At 32.0% G+C, this 14,204-nt stretch overlaps 1 protein-coding gene across 14 annotated transcripts in view; it reads right to left on the bottom strand.

The window, feature by feature from the left end:
- The window catches only part of SLC4A10 (solute carrier family 4 member 10), a 242,430-nt gene that overhangs the window by 176,325 nt on the left and 51,901 nt on the right, over positions 1–14,204 (bottom strand). The window lies entirely within an intron of this gene.

The following is a 14,204-nucleotide window of genomic DNA, read 5'->3' as shown; positions in this document are numbered from 1 at the left end:
TTTAATTTTAATTTACCGGGAACTTCATTTTTGTTTTATATCTTCAGACCAACATGCTTCAAATCAAAATGTATTTTTATTTAATATTTTTTTCTAAAGAAAGAGTTTAACATGCAAAAGACAATGTGCTAGTACCAAATTCCAAAAGTGCATGGTAAATCTAGGAATGAAACCTATGTTTGTTATTGACATTTTATTGTGATTTTTCATTGTGTCTCATTTGCGATCATCACGGTTCTTATAATGCTTTCTTTTACCACAACATACTAGAATAAGAAAATTTTAAGATTGATAAAGTAGTCTGATAAGAGAACCAATATCCTCTAAAATATATATCTGAACATATTTTCTCTTTACCATGTGACAAAAGATTGTGCTTTGGAAAAAAAATAGACTGCAATTATCATTAATTTAACTGATTTTGAAATTAGAACACCAACTACTATATATTACCCTAAAATAGCTTTCACATTATGGATAGCCTGAATCAATAAACTATTCGTATGCCTATGAACACTTTTTTATATACCTGTGAAATAAACTAAATAAAATTTAATGATAGTTAAAGTGCTATAGAGAAAATATTTTAGATAAATGTAGATAATAACAAATCAGTATAATTTCCCTTCTCCCACTCGCATTAGATGAGCATAATACATATTATCATGGAGACTAGTCAAAATAAGACTGGGCCTCCTGAAGAGGGTGGGTGGGGGAAAGGGAGGATGTTAGTCAAAGTACAAGATGTTGGTCACCAGTTATAAGATGAGTAAGTTCTAGGGATGTAAGGTACAGCACAGTGATTATAGTTAACAATACTGTATTGTATACTCAGAAATTGTACTGCGGTGGTAATCATTCTGCAGTACAGAAGTGTACCAAATATATAAGTATCAAGTCAATGCACTGTACACTTTAAACTTATACAATGTTATCTCATTGTGTCACAATAAATCTGGGCATTATCTCACAAACTTTATGGAGATAATAGTCTCAATTAGTTAATATGAAAATAAAGAAAAACTGGGCATATGTTAAGGCTTAAATTCAGGATAATTAAACAAAATAGAGTTATCTTTACAAGTTTTCTAGTAATAATAACAAAAACTTAAGGGAAAAAATAGACCTTTCTCATTTCTATACTTATTGACAAAAATATAATACTGTTCCTTAGGGAATACCTAGTATTGTAAAGCAAAGCAACAACTTCTTGAATTGAAGTTATTAAAAGATGGCAAAGGAGACTAATTTAAAACCAACGTAATTATAAATATGAATTTAGTCTTAATTTTCCTCTGTGACATCTACGGAATGAATGAACCCAGAGAGGGGGAAACATTCTCCCAGCACAATGCTACTTTATTCATACAAAATATGAAACACACAAACATACAAACAGAAAGACAGATTTTTGTAGCCTTAGGAAACCTTTCAAATAGTTATCAGATATACTGTCAACCAAGGAACCACTCAGGAGGACCACAATGCCTCCAAAATACCAAAATGTGTAAAGACGATATTTTTTGTGTAAATTTATTCTCTGCAAGCACCATTCATTCCAATACTAAGTAAATGGGGGAGGAGGAGCATAAATAAAAAACTACAATGTGTTTGATCTTTAAAAGTTTTCACTGTTTTAAAAAAATCAATAAAGAAATGGCCTTTTTGAGTGAAATTTTCTGATAGATTTAGCTTATATTAAAATTCAATTTTGGCAGTAATAAAATAGTATTTAAAGTGGTGGGTAAAGAAAACTGAAAACCGGTTTGCCCTTTTTAATTCTAATGTAGACTGGGTCACATAAATAAAAACCATAAATAAATATGATTTTTAACAGTAAAAAAAGAGACAAAAAAATATAAATATCTAAAAACCCACATCTTGTCAAAAGGACCATGGGTGTGTGGCTAAAAGCACAGTCTATGGAGGCAGACTACAGAGTTCAAATCCTAGTTCTAGGACCTTGGGATCTCTATGTACTCTCTGCCTCAGCTTCCTTATATGTAAAATAATTATAATTCTAGTAGAGTTGTTGCAAGGATTAAATATAATTAATACATATGATCGGTTAAAGCAGTGCCTGATGCAGAGTAATCATCAAAAAATATTTTCTATTGTCATTCCAAGAAAGATATAGTTACGGTTACAGGCTTGTTTTAGTATCAAAAAAAAGAAAAAAAAAGCGGGGGAGAAAAGCAGTCTAAAATAAGATTATGAAACAATCAGAAGTATATAGTTGATTGAGCAGACTTCTCAAGATCTAAAGATGGGAATATAGACACCCCAGGCCTAGTTGAGCAGAATATGTTTTTGAAGGAAAAAAAAAAAAATCAGGGATATAAAACAACTTCTATGCTGCAGAAGCTTTGGAGTCAAACTTTGATAAAATCTTGAATTCACCAATTAATGACCATGAGCAAGTTGCTTAAGCTCCTAACCTCAGTTTCTTCATCTGTAAAATACAGGTAATGATGTTATCTTATCATAAATGGTTTTGAAGATTAAGTAAGAGAATATACAGAGGGCAATCAGCATAGTCTACTATTACATAATCATAATAAATAACTTATTACTATTATTATTGGTTCAGTGGAAAGAAGAATTAATAGATCCTTTAAAAGTTGATAAGCTAAAGGTAGGAGGGAAAGTATAAATTGGAAGATGACCAGTGCTTTTCCTCTTACCATACCCATTGACTGGCTATCTCTCTTTCCTCATTATTCTCAATTTTGGCAGCATTTGGTTCATAATCATGACATAGTAACTACTGAATAAATGTGGTTGATATATTCATGGCGAGCTAGTTAACAAATTTAGCAACTTCGTTTTTGCCTTTATAGTTTTCAACCTATCTGAAATTACTGTGTTGCTACCTAGTCAAAAACTCTCTACAAATGTCCTGCTTTAGCATTTGATGACCTTCATGGTCTGCCCCTGACAGACCTATCCAATCTTATCAACAGTACTCTCTTTTAGTTGTCTGATATTCCACCTAAACCCAATGGTTCACCATTCCCAATAATCATTCTGTACTTTAAGGTCCCTAGTTTTTCTCTGTTGCATATTTATCTTAGTTCAGATCTTGGTGCTGCCATTTATTAACTGCTGAAACATTTTACAAGTTATAAAATTTCTATGGACCTCAGTTTCCCAATAAGTCAAGTGGAGATAATAACAGTACCTATCTACATAGTGTTCCTTGAGAATTAGATGAATTAAAAATATAAACTACTTAATTCACACAGTGCCTACCTAGAACGTAATAAGTACTTAACGAAGTTATTATTGTTGTTGTTGTTGTTGTTAGAATGTATCCATATTTATTCTGGAGGTATTCCATTTTTTTCATTACCATGTAAGCTAAAGTATTATACAAATATAAAAGGTCAACTCTTTAACCTCTAATTGTATTAGGATGTATTAAATAGGATAATAGAAGTAAAAGCATGTGAATCATACCTATCCATCAAAATTAGGCAAAATACATCTTCCATGAAACCTTCCTTGATCACATACTTTTGGTCTTACTGTTTTCTCACAGCTTTTTATCTAATCCTCAACTTTCCTCCCTGACTTCTCTGAAACATTTGTGTTTTCTTTTAGGGCTACATATGGCCTTGCCTTATCTCTCATTCTCAAAGATTAAGCTCCCTAAGACAAAAAAAAAATCTATATGCGATTCATTTTATCACGCCTAACGCAGTTCCGTGAACTTAATATATACTTGAAAATATTTATGGAATCAGTGAAAGATTAAAGCCCAATTGTCACTTTTCAGGCCACTAAAATACACCTTTCTATTCTGGACAGTTGTTTCAAAATTGGCACTCTTATGGCGAATAGAAGAGCAGCTCCAAAGATGACTCAAATAAGGGAAGTATGAAAATGTCACGTAGCCATGCAATTTGTTGTCACCAAATGCAGGTTCTGTTAAATTCTTTTGTGCTTATGGTTGTAGAATATAGGAATTAGCCTATGAAGAAGTTTTTAAATTTAATGAAAGAGTGTTCCTTAAGCCTGACTATAAAAATTATAATGAAAGAGTGTTCCTTAAGCCTGACTATAAAATATTATAAAAATTATAAAAAGAATTATTATAAAAATTTTAACTCTTTGGGAACATATTTTATTTAAATATTCTAATGAATGAGAACACAAAGATATAAATGCACTGATGTTTATGGCAACAGTATATGAAATAGCAAAATATTGGAAAAATTCTAAGTGTTAAATAAATGTTTTGTTAACTATGAATGGTTTACTTGAAACTAATAATAAAATAAAATAAAATGCTTAAAAAAACAAAAATGGTTATCAACTGGGAGAATATATTTGCAAACAACACTTCCAATAAGGGGCTAGTATCCAAAATATACAAAGAACTCATACAATTCCACAAGAAAAAGTAAAAAAGTCCAGTTAGAAAATAGGCAGAGGACCTGAACAGACACTTCTCCCAAAAAGACGTACAAATGGCCAACAGATATATGACAAGATGCTCAACTTCATTGGCTATTAGGGAAATACAAATCAAAACCACAATGAGACTCCATCTCACATCTATTAGAATGGCTGTTATCAACAAGTGTTGGAGAGGTTGTGAAGATAAAGGAACCCTCATACACTGCTGGTACAGCCACTTTGGAAAACAGTATGCAGATTCCTCAAAATATTAAAAATAGAGTTACCATATGACCCAACAATCCCTCTTCTGGGTATTTACTCCCAAAATTTGAAAACATTTATTCAAAAAGATATATGTACCCCTACGTCCATTGCAGTGGCCAACACATGGAAAAAACTGAAGTGTCCTTCAATAAACAATTGGATAAAGAAGATGTGGCATATATATATAATGGAATACTACTCAACCATAAGAAAAGATGAAATACTGCCATTTGCGACAACATATATGGATCTTAAGAATAACATGTTAAGTGAAGTCAGATGGAAAAAGTCAAGATCCATATGATTTCACTTATATGTGGGATATAAAACTGAAAGCAAAAAAACAAACAAAACGAACAAAAACTCCTAGACACAGACAACAGTTTAGTGGTTACCAGAGGGAAAGCAGGGAGGAGAGAAGTAGATAAGGGTAAAGGGGGACAAATGCATGGTGATGAAAGATTTGACTTTGAGTGGTGAACACACAGTGCAATATACAGACGATGTACTACAAAACTGTATACTTTATTTTTATTTATTTATTTGTTATGAAGTTTGCTTTATTTTATTAAGTTTATTGAGGTAACATTGGTTAAAACAATTATATAATTTTCAGGTGTACATTATAATTTGACATCAATCAATTCTATTATGTGTTTACCACCCAAAGTCCAGTTTCCTTCAGCTATCATATATTTGATCCCCTTTACCCACTTCACCCTCTCTCTACACTTTTATATTTGACCCCCTTTATCCCGTCTTCCTTTCCCCTCCTCCCCATCCCCTACTCTGTGGTAACCACTAGTCCATTGTCCATGTCCATGAGTCTCTGTTTGTTTTCCTCTGTTTGTTTTTCATTTGTTGCTTTTAGGTTTATATCCCTCATATAAGTGATATCATGTGATTTTCAACTTTTTCTGTCTGGCTTATTTCACTGAGCATGATTATTTCGAGGTCCATCCATGTTGTCACAAATGGCAGTATTTCATCTCTTCTTATTGCTGAGTAATATTCCACTGTATATATGTACCATAGTTTCTTTGGTGCCAATCATCTAGGACACTTTCATTGCTTCCATGTCCTGGCTACTGTGAATAATGCTGCTATGAACATCGGTGTGTGAATATCTTTTCAGATATGGGTTTTCAAGTCTTTGGGTTAAATACCCAGTAGAGGGATTGCCGGATCATATGGTAGGTCAATTCGTAGTTTTTTGAGGAACTTCCATACTGTTTTCCACAGTGGCTGTACCAATTTGCAGTCCCACTAGCAGTGTATAAGGGTTCTTTTTACTCTGCATCCTCTCCAACATTTGTTATTACTTATCCTGTTGATTATAGCTATTCTAACAGGTGTGAGATGGTATCTCATTGTGGTTTTGATTTGCATTTCCCTAATAGCTAGTGATGTTGAGCATCTTTTCATATATTTGTTGGCCATTTGTACGTCCTCTAAGGAGAAGTGTCTGTTCAGGTCCTCTGTCCATTTTTTGACTGAATCGTTTGTTTTTTTGTTGTTATTGAGTTGTATGAGTTCCTTGTTTATTTTGGATATTAAGCCTGTATCGGAGGCATTGCTTGCAAATATATTTCCCATTTGGATGGTTGTCTCTTTACCTTGCTGATGGTTTCTTTTGCTGAGCAGAAGCTTTTTAGTTTGATGTAGTCCCGTTCATTTATTTTTGCTTTTACTTCTCTTGCTTTTGAGGTCAAATTCATAAAATCCTCTTTAAGTCCAAGGTTCTTGAGTTTAGTTCCTATGTTTTCTTCTATGCATTTTATTGTTTCGTGTCTTATATTTAGGTCCTTAATCCATTTTGAGTTAATTTTGGTATGTGATGATAGACAACATTCTAGTTTCATTCTTTTGCAGATGGCTTTCCATTTTTGCCAGCACAATTTATTGAAGAGGCTTTCTTTTCTCCACTGTATGGTTTTGGCTTCTTTGTTGAAAACTATTTGTCTATATAAATATGAGCTTATTTCTGGACTGTCGATTCTGTTCCACTGGTCCGAGTGTGTGTGTTTCTGGCAATACCATGCCATTTTGATTACTGTCACTTTATAGTATAATTTGACGTCGAGCAGAGTGATGCCTCCAGCCTCATTCTTTTTTCTCAAGATGGCTTTAGCAATTCGGGGTCTTTTGTGCTTCCATACAAATCTGATGATTTTTTGTTCTATTTCTTTAAAAAATGCTGAGGAGATTTTGATGGGGATTGCATTAAATCTGTATAATGCTTTAGGTAATATGGTCATTTTAATTATGTTGATTCTTCTAATCCAAGAACACGGAATATCTTTCCATTTCTTTGTATCTTCTTCGATTTCTTTTAATAGGGTCTTGTAGTTTTCATTATATAAGTCCTTCACATGTTTTGTTAAATATATTCCTAGGTATTTTATTCTTTTTGATGCAATTGCAAAAGGAATTATTTTTTCCACTTTTTCTGACACTTTTTTATTAGAGTATAGATATGCTATGGATTTTTGAACGTTGATTTATGTGTCCAGAAACTTTACTGTATTTGCTTACTATTTCTAGTAGTGTTCTTGTGGAGTCTTCAGGGTTTTGTACATAGAGAATCGTGTCATCCACAAACAGTGACAGTTTTACTTCTTCATTTCCTATTTGGATGCCTTTTATATCGTTTTCTTGTCTGATTGCACTCACTAGGACCTCCAATGTTATATTGAATAACAGTGACGATAGTGGACAGCCTTGCTTTGTTCCTGATCTTAGAGGAAAGGTTTTTAGTTTTTCACCATTAAGTATAATGTTGGCTGAGGGTGTGTCACATATGGTACTTTGCTTCTATACCGATTTTGTTAAATGTTTTGATCATAAATGGGTGCTGTATCTTGTTGAAAGCTTTTTATGCATCTATTAATATGATCATATGATTCTTATTTTTTTTTAATAAATAAAATAAAAATTTGTTTATGTGGTGTATCACATTCATCAATTTGCGTATGTTGAACCATCCCTATGCCCCTTGGATGAAGCCCACTTGATCGTGGCGTATAATCTTTTAAATATGTTACTAGTATCTTATTTAGGATTTTTGCATCTGTGTTCATGAGAGATATTGGTCTGTAGTTTTCTTTTTTCGTGTTATCCTTACCAGGTTTTGGTATCAGAGTACTACTGGCCTCAAAAAATGAGTTGGGAAGCATTGCCTCCACTTCGATTTTTTGGAAGAGTTTGAGGAGAATACGTATTAAATCTTCTTTGAATGTTTGGTAGAATTCACTGATGAAGTCATCTGGTCCTAGACTTTTACTGTTTGGTAGGTTTTTGATGATTGTTTCAATTTCCATACTGCTAATTGGTCTATTTAGATTTTCCAGATCTTCTTGATTCAGTCTAGGAAAGATTATATTTTTCTAAGTACTGGTCGATTTCTTATAGGTTATTAAATTTGGTATTATATAATTTTTCATAGTATTCTTGCATGGTGCTTTGTATTTCTGTGATGTCAGTCATAATTTCCCCTCTTTCATCCTGATTTTGTTTATTTGTGTCCTTTCTCTTTTTTCTTCAGTGAGTCTAGCCAGAGATTTGTCAATTTTATTAACCTTCTCAAAGAACCAGCTCCTCGTTGTATGTATTTTTTCTATTTTTTTTGTTTTCAATTTCATTTATTTCTGCTCTAATTTTGATTATTTCTCTCCTTCTGCTGACTTTAGGCTTCATTTGTTCTTCCTTTTCTAGTTTTAAGATGAAGCATTTGGTTGTTTATTTGGGCTCGTTCTTGTTTTTGGAGTTAGGCATGTAATAATATGAACTTTCCTCTTCTGACAGCTTTTGCCATGTCCCAAAAGTTTTCATATGTTGATTATCATTATCATTTGTTTCTATGTATCTCTTGATCCTCTCTTTATTTCTTCTCTGACCCAGTTATTCCTCATTAGCATGTTGCTTAATCTCCATATATTTGTGGTTCTTCCTGATTTCCTTTTGCAGTTGATCTCTAGTTTCAAAGCATTATGATCAGAGAATATGGTTGGTATGATTTCAACCCTCTTATATTTGTTGAGGCTATCTCTGTGTCCCAGTATGTGCTCGATTCTTGAGAATATTCCATGTGCACTAGAGAAGAATGTATAAGCAGCTGTGTTTGGTTGGAAGGCTCTGTATATGTCAATTATGTCCAGTTGGTCTAATGTGTCATTTAAGGATATTATTTTCTTAATGATTTTCTGTTTGGATGATCTGTCCATATCCAACAGTGAGGTATTTAGGTCCCCTACTACAATGGTGTTTTGGTCTGTTTCTCCCTTTACAAAACTGTACACTTTAAACCTATGCTTTCACTACGAATGTCACCCAATAAATTTAAAAAGGAGCCACTATCAAAATGAAAAAATATATACAAATGGTTATAAATGTTACAATGGTTATAAAATCTTCAAGGAAGCACATTAAATTGCTAACAGCTATTATCACTGGGATTTTAAATTGAGGATATGGGCAAGGGAGAACTTGTCTCCAAAATCATATCTTCTAAAGAATGAAAATGAAATTAAATACAAAAACATCAAGAAAATGAAATTTTAAATTCTCCAACATTATTCTCTCTTTCCCTCCAAGAGCAATGACTATTGGGTGTATAAGTGCAAATTAAGTGGTATAAATGAAACATCAGCAATAAGAGTCACTTTGTAAATAATATTAAAAATAAATGCTGATTACAAGTGAGCCAACAATCAATTTCAGTCTGTGACGTAGGACAGAAAATTTCAGAAACACAGAAATAAGAGAAGGAAGAAAAACAATCTCTTCTCAACTCAATTGACCTTAGGATCTTAATTTTCTGTATTTTAAAGTTATAATATTTATTCGATCTTCATTTTATTAAACTCCAGATATCTTACTGTTATTACTTTGAGGACAAAAAGTACTTGCTACAACATATTCATATATACAAATATTTTTGTTTAGTTATAAATTCACATCCAATCCTTTTTGTACATAGATACATGGAGAATTAAATGGATTAATGAAATGTAGTCTAAAGGCCATAATGATTTTTACCACCAGACACAGAGATATAAAAAATTATTCAATGTTGACATACTAACATTTTTTTAAATAATCTATCTCAATATCATTTACATCCAGCAGTAATTTTAAACTAAATAATTACCTATATTAGAAGCATGAAACACTGACAAAATGAAATGTTAATATTCCTTCCATGGAAAAATTCTTCAAATTTATTTTCTTTTGACTGATGGTTACCTTTTAAGTTTTAAATTGGGCTAAGAAGAATTTAAATCGTTTTAAATTAATTAGGTGAACTAGCAAACTCATATCAAACATACTTCTTTCACAGGACATAAATCAAACAAGAATCTGAACTATTCTTGCCATAGCCATGAACAACATAGTTTGTCATGCCTCCATGTTTCTCCATTAAAGCCTTTTTCCTTACCATGTTTTTTTTTCCTTCTAATATAAATTCCTTTCTATAGAAAAATATACCTAGAAACAGAAAGTTTCTATTCTTTTTTTTAACAATCTACTATAGTTTCTAAATTTCATTTATTTTATGGTATGCTGCTTAAGCACTATGAGGTGTATAAGAGTAAAATATGGCCTCTGGCCTTAGGCAACTTGAAGTATGTCTGTAGAAAAAGAAACTCGTACACAGATAAGAATAGTGCAAACATATAAGTTGAACATACAAGTTTTATGGGGAGTTGAGGTGTCTAAACCCTAGTGGAGGTTTTTCATGGTTAATTTCTAAATTAGAATTTTTTGTAGCCCCAACCCCACAATTTTGATTTGTTTATTTATGCTCAACAATTATAAGATCAGGTCATATGCAATAAATGATATGTCTCAAAGTCACACATGTTCTAAATGAAATTATTGGAGAGTGTAAGTTAAGTGAGTAATAGAAGGAAAGGCCAGCTATCTCTCGAGACCTCAAAAATTGGCATTACCTTAGTGACTGTGTCAGGTTTTGACTATTTCTCCTAAACTTGCACCCTAAGAAATACAATTTTGTTAATTTATAATATGTGACTACTAAAGTACTGCTGTCTTTCTGGTATGTCACCTCGGAAAGCCAAATTGTAATTAGACGTTCTTTTAATTCTCTCTCTTAATAAGCTAGGCATCAAACCTAGATGGGTTAGTTATAACATTCAAATATTTGATTGTTTAAAGATATCCCATCTATACCCAGCTAGGTCATTAGAGGTGTTAGGTGGAGCACTAAATTCCCTACACTGGACTCGATGGACACTATCAGTATCTCTCCAGTGAACTTCCTTTATCCCTGCTCTTCTGGCTGCTGACTATTCTCCCTGCTTGAATAGTTTTTCTTCAGCAATGTTAATACTCAAATCAGTTTTAATAAACTTTTTTAAGTTTGGGAGTCATTTGGTGCCTTAAAGCAATGTTTCATATATTTATGTATTAAGTATTGGCTTTAAGGTTTAATTTTCATAAACTCTCACTACCTTACATTCAATACCTGGGGTGCAACTTACTTAACAAAATTCAATCACACAGACAAGGGATATTTTTCTCACAATAAAATGAGTCAAATGTGTACAGTGTTCAAAATTCCAGCCCACAGGAAAATGTACCACACTAGTTATCCTTATATTTTTTCTTTGAATAATTATATAATTTATATTTCTACATACCTACATAAAAATTTTTATAGTCTCTGAAAAATGCTAATTTATAAAAAGGCAAAGGATCACATTCCAGTGTCTAAAATCACATGTTTACTAGTCTCTCTTCAGAAGTGTCCTCTCAAGAGGGTCCACTTCATTTTTTTTTTTTAAGGAGAATTTAAGTCTTATCTGAAAAGTGAAATTTTCCTCAACTGCCCTGTACCTAGGTGACTACATCTTCCTCCAAGTTCTGTTATTAACCTCACTTATTTGGCATTTAGCCTATACAAATTCACACTGATATTTCTGTTTTATACGTGTGGCCTCCAAACATATAACATTTATTTGAACTACTATTATACTAGGTTATCATTTACAAACTTGTTTCATTATATTCATGTACAAATTTTATCTCCTCCTTAGCCTGTAAACTCCTCAAGAGAAAGGATTTTTAATTTGCATATATACACATTCGACAAATGTTTGCTAAACAAAAGAGTAAAAGGTTATCTCTTCAATGAGATTATAAACCTACTGAAGGCAAGAAACATATATTTCATTATTCTTTAAAATCATAGACTTGGGTGCATATAAGTGCTCGATAACATTTATTTTTCAAACAGTGACTATATTAATTACGTATCTATAGGAACATAGACTCCAATTTTTTAAATTAAATTCAAAACTTCCTCTTTGTTAAAGGGAATAAACTACTGGGTTAAATCTGTCTAAATATGTTTTTTATTTTCTCAATGTACAATTAAAGTTTATACTTGTATCTCACTGCATCATATCTGACTGCAGAAAATAAAGCACAATTTAAAAAGTATTTTATATAGTCTCTCTATACACACATATATATAGTCTACATTAATATATAAATAAAATTTATATATATATACATACACATACATATATGTAGGTAGTCATCACCTCTTTCAAATTCCAGTTTAAGAAAATTGATCCTATGGTGTTGACCTCAGATCTTTTAGTATACAAATGGCTCTTGCCATAGTATAAAAGGACCAAATAAGCTAGGCCCTATATGAATAGTCCTGGGGACAGAGCAGACAGATTGAGCAAGCTCACACATCGTGATTTAAGACACAAGAAAAATGCAAACAGTGCCTAAAATTCTCAGCTTCAGCTGTCATTCCACATTTTAATGGATTAAGAAATTATGTTACTTAGATAGACCTTTTAAATTCACTTTGAAGATTAGGATATGCCATGAATCTACTACTTTTTTGGAGAACAAGAAAGTTTTAAGTAGTCTGGGAGCACGGGGTGCTCAGGGCAGATCATTCCAAAAAGAATCTCAATGGAAATGCACCAAAAGAAAAAGTGAAAGGTCCAAAGATATATTTGTTTTACTTCATGATTTTACCAAGGGCACCTATACTTATTGCATAGTTGACTGGCCCACTAAAGTGTTGATTTAACTAGCAGAAAATGTTGCTGCCCAAAAGTATTAATAGAAAATATACTATAACATCTGGAAAGATCCTGCTTTGTAAAAAACTATCATTTCGCCTCCCAAAAAGTAAAAGTCCAGGACCAGATGGCTTCATTAGTTAGTGACTTCTAGCAAACATTCAAAGAAGATTTAATACTTATCCTTCTCAAATTTTTCCAAAAAATTAAAGAAGCAATACTTTCTTATTTCATGAGGCCAACATTACCCTGATACCAAAACCTCGTAAAGATAACACAGAAAAAGAAAACTATAGATCAATATCTCTCATGAATACAAATTCAAAAATCCTAAATAAAATACTAGCAAATCAAATACAACACATTAAAAAAATTATACACCATGATCAAGTGGGCTTCACCCTGGGGGGAAAGGAATGTCTCAACATATGCAAATCAATTAATGTGATATACAACATAAACAAAATAAAGAAAAACCATATGATGATATCAATAGATGCTGAAAATGCATTTCACAAGATATGGCATCCATTTATGATTGAAACACTTAATGGTATAGAAAGAAAGTACCTCAACACAATAAAGGCTGAATATGACAAACTCTCAGCTAACATCATACTTAATGGTGATCAAGAGGAACAAGACAAGGCTGTCACTATCACCTCTATTATTCAATATAGTATTGCCAGTCCTAGCTGGAGTATCAAGCAAGATAAAAAAATAAAAAGCATCCAAATAGGAATGAAGAAGTCAAATTGTTTTTTTTTTCCAGAGGACATGACTATATAGAAAATCCTAAAGACTCTACTGAAAAACTATTAGAAATAATAAACAAATACAGTAAATTTTCAGGATACACAATCAATGTTCAAAAATCTATGGTATTCCTATACTTTAATAACAAATTTTCAGAAAATGAAAAAAAAATTCCTTTTGCAATTACAACAAAATGAATAAAATACCTAAGAATAACCCTAACGAAGCATGCAAAGAACCTATACACTGAAAACTATAACACATTATTAAAAGAAGTTGAAGAAGACACAAAGAAATGGAAAGATATTCTGTATTTTTGGACTGGAAGAATAAACATAGTTTATTCTTATTACCTAAAGCATTCTATAGATTTAATGCAATCCCCATCAAAATCCCAATGACATTTTTTAAAGAACTAGAACAGAAAAACTATGATTTCTTAATTACTGGAAAATCAATCATCTCTGGTAAGACAGCATTTTACTTATTTTCATAACTTTCTCTTTATTCTTTCCTAATTAATGAAGCCAACCACTAAATTACATTAACAGCATTATGAAAATAAGTTTTTCTTCAATTGTGAGTGGAAGACTAAAAAAAGAACATAACAGTGCCAAAAGAGATACTTTAATCTGTTCCTACCCAATAAAAAGTTATTCTCCATAACATCAAAGAAATAGTTCGAAAACACAATTTTTTGAAATGTAGCTT

Source organism: Pteropus medius, unplaced genomic scaffold (genome assembly GCF_902729225.1).
Source record: "Pteropus medius unplaced genomic scaffold, Ma_sr-lr_union100, whole genome shotgun sequence".
In the NCBI taxonomy this organism is placed as follows: Eukaryota; Metazoa; Chordata; class Mammalia; order Chiroptera; family Pteropodidae; genus Pteropus; species Pteropus medius.
Note: the sequence above shows the minus strand (reverse complement) of the source record. Positions and strands in the feature narration are given on the sequence as shown.